Source organism: Otolemur garnettii, unplaced genomic scaffold (assembly GCF_000181295.1).
Source record: "Otolemur garnettii isolate 467f Iridium unplaced genomic scaffold, OtoGar3 scaffold00177, whole genome shotgun sequence".
Lineage (NCBI taxonomy): Eukaryota > Metazoa > Chordata > Mammalia > Primates > Galagidae > Otolemur > Otolemur garnettii.
The window spans coordinates 2289382-2293498 of NW_003852572.1; positions in this window are offsets into that span (position 1 = coordinate 2289382).

Below are 4117 nucleotides of genomic sequence, written 5' to 3' on the forward strand. Positions count from 1 at the left end.
CTCCCTCCACTGGGACGCTCCCTCCACTGGGACACTGCCTCTACTGGGACACTCCCTCCACTAGGACGCTCCCTCCACTGGGACACTCCCTCTACTGGGACGCTCCCTCCACTGGGACGCTCCCTCCACTGGGACGCTCCCTCCACTGGGACGCTCCCTCCACTAGGACGCTCCCTCCGCTGGGACTCTCCCTCCACTGGGACGCTCCCTCCGCTGGGACACTCCGTCCACTGGGACACTCCCTCTACTGGGACTCTCCCTCCACTGGGACGCTCCCTCCACTGGGACGCTCCCTCCACTGGGACGCTCCCTCCACTGGGACACTCCGTCCACTAGGACGCTCCCTCCCAGTAGCATCCAGCGAAGAGCCCAGGTTGCCATCAAGAGGCTCTGCTGAAAAGGAAATCGACTGAGCCTGCCTATCTGTCTGTATGCAAAAATCTTTGCCAGTGGAGCAAATGTTATTTGTCTTCCCTTTGTAGCCAGCTGGTGGAAGGCAAGGAAAGATGGTAATTAAGGGACTTCCAAGTGCCTGACTTCACCTAAAGCCATGGTTTAATGGTAGGTGAGTAATGCTAATAACAAAGCTTGTCCATTCCTAAAACATTTCATTATAAGGTCAGGAAGTAATACCTGATGTATAATAGCCAGCCATCCAGAGTGGTGCCTTATGCCAAATCCATCTCTGAGCTGCAATTAAGAATATAAAAAGGAAAAAAATCAAATAAAGGAAAACACTAAGTATTAAAAATTCAGAAGTAAATTAAAGACCTGCTGACACAATCATAAAAATAGATGATAAGGGGCATCCTGTGTCCTCATGGTGGAACTGTATTAACTGAAGTCGTATGCCTTATAAATAATTTGTTCTTAATGTTGTAGAAAGTAACAATAGTTACTAAGATTTGCATTGAGGAAATAAAAAACAAACAAATGAAAATCCAGAATGTAATTGCTAGCATAGCATGTTAAAAGGCTTTTGTTGTTTGTTTGTCTTTAGAGATGACCCTACTTAAGCAAGCTGGGAAGATCTTAGATAACTAATTTGATAACTGAGCCCTCTTGTGATTTAACTTAATGTACAACATGCAGTAGATAAACAGATTTTGAAATCTGTAATTAGATATGAGAGGTGCAGCAATCGTTTCAATTACTATAATTCTTACAAAGGCCTTTTTCAACATTTAAACCAGAGAATGAATCTGATTAAATTATCTATCACTATGTAGATGGCCAACAAGGCAAATAAAACTTGATTTTTCTACAAATTGAGATATATTCCTTGACTTCTTTTTAGAAAAACTTGTTTAAAATTTCCGTAAGCATGAATTATAAGCATACAAATTTTCTTGACACTTACAAGGTACTGACACAAAAGGGAGAAAATGTTTAAGAATATTTTTAAACATTTTTACTGCCAGTTGTGGTGGCTCACGCCTGTAATCCTGGCACTCCAGGAGGCTGAGGTGGGTGGATTCCCTCAGCTCACAGGTTTGAGACCAGCTTGAGGAAGAGGGAGACCCCGTCTAAAAATAGCTGGACATTGTAGCAGGCACCTGTAGTCACAGCCACTCATGAGCCTGAGGCAAGAGAATCACTTGAGTCCAAGAGTTTGAGGTTGCTATGAGCTGTGATGCCACCACATTCTACTGAGGGTGACAAAGTGAGACTCTGTCTCAAAAACAAATTTTTTTTTTTTACTCTATTTTTTTTTTTTTACTCCCCATGGACAAAAATATACACATTCTTTGTGGGGGGGGGTTGTTTATTTGTTTGCTTGCAACAGTGTTACAGCTCACAGCAACCTCAAACTCTTGGGCTTAAGAGATTCTCTTGTCTTAGCCTCCTAAGTAGCTGGGACTATAGGCACCCGCCACAATGCCTGGCTATACACGTTCTGATAGTAAGAATTCTGCATGTGAAAAATGTTTTTTAAAACATTTCTGCCCCTTAGATTTGCATCAATATGTTTTAAAAATTTTGTTAGACCTACGTGTTTATTAATTTAGTAATCTTTATATAGGAATGTGTGTGCTGTGAATTTATTCTTCGACTCAAAATGCTAGTTGGTCTGGTAGGGGACTATGTTCTAAAATGACTATAACATTTCTTAATCAAGGTTTATGCAGAACCTTTTATGTCTGTCTTTGTGAATTTTGTTTGCTTATTTTTAGCTGACTTGTGCAAAACAAACTTCATGTACCATTTCTATTAAATTATTATTGGTTAACTATTTTCACACACACAAAAATAATATCCCCATCTGAAGCACTATTGTAAATCTTTTCCACTTAACTCTGTCCTCTTAAAAAAAAAAAGTGAAGCAGTCTCTCCATGTGAGGCAGCTGTCCCAGGAAAGAGGGTTATGGTGACTGTCCGGGTAGGTCATGAAGCATCACCTCCCCTATAAAAACAACTACAAGTAAAGAATGTATTAACTGAAAATTTAAGCAAAAATGCAAAACAATTTGCAAATAATGTAAGTTTGTCCTCTTTTAAAGTTGAAAAGCCATTCTCTTATTATTTATTTTAAATGCATTTGTTCACTGTCCTCTGAATGTTAGGCCATAAGCTTGACACTGGGATGAAAATATGAACAAGATGCTACACAATCCCACTGAACAAAAGGCTCATACTCGTTTGGGGAGAAATACACATAAATTGATAAGTTGATGAGAGCACGGTGAGTGAAGGTGGCAATTTCGTGGAGCAGGTTTCTTCCTGAATTAATGTGAAGACACTGAAATGAGGACTGTCATATATAGAAGAACAGTTTATAAGCAGGGGGCCTGCTCCGTGGCTCACACCTATAATCCCAGCACTCTGGGAGGCCCAGGTGGGTGGATTGCCTGAGCTCAGGAATTCTAGACCAGCCTGAGCTAGAGAGGGACCCCCTTCTCTAAAAATAGCCAGGCACTGTGGCAGGCACCTGTAGTCCATCTACTTGGGAGGCTGAGGCAAGAGGATCAGTTGAGCCCAGAGTTTGAGTTTGAGATTGCTGTGAGCTATGACATCAGGATATTCTATGGAGGATGACATAATAAGACTCAATCTCAAAAAAAAATTTTTTTAGAAGTAGGCTTGAGCTCAAAGCTTAATCAGTGGGCTTACAACATGAATGTGCACCCTGTCCCGTCAAGTTCAAGTTTCCAAAACCTTAACCATGGGGCCAGAGCACTTAAAATTCTCATATCCCTAAAGGAAGAGTTTCTTTTCCTACAACTCATCCACAAGAAAAGAGGAGTCCCTCCCCTCCAAATTAGAAGCTTCAGCAATTCCTTCTCTGAATCACATTGGTTTTGATTTTTTTTTTTTTAACAGAGTCTCCCTTTGTCACCCTTGGTAAAGTGCTGTGGCATCACAGCTCACAGCAATCTCAAACTCTTGGGCTCAAGTGGTCCTCTTGCCTCAGCTTCCCAAGTAGCTGGGACTACAGACACCACAATGCCTGGCTATCTTTTTAGAGATGGGGTCTCACTCTGGCTCAGGCTGGTATTGAACTCCTGAGCCCAGTCAATCCACCCACCTTGGCCTCCCAGAGTGCTGAGATTACAGGTGTGAGCCACCGCAGCTGGCCTATTGGTTTTGATCTGGTTGCATATACAAAACTGGACAAATCTTTGTAGCAAATAGAATGGTAGACAATGATAACTGAACAAGCAGTGGTAGGGAACAGTCCCTGTCAATCTTTGATTTGTAGGTGAGTGAGGGACTAGTTCCCCTGAGAACAGAAGATCAGAGCACTGTTTTACCACTGACAGGATACAGTGCGACAAATATAGTATATTTCCACCAGAGATCTGCAGGGGATCCAGAGAAAACAGAAAAACAGGTTGCTTAAGAGGTAAGACTTGAGAAGCTCACAGAGTAAGAGTCACCGGCCGTGAGAGGTGTGGCAGGAATAACCCGTCTTGTACAACTAGGAACATGGGTAAAAGCAGAGAGCTGTAAAATAACAGTATTCACATTTTTAAATGTTCTCCTTCTTACCTAGAACACGATTAATGTGTAGCCACATGCAGAGAAGACAATGATATCTAGGGGAAAAGTCGAAGGAAAAACATTCTGTCCTAAAACACATTTTTGAAGAGTGCTTCATTTTAATATTTCCTCACTC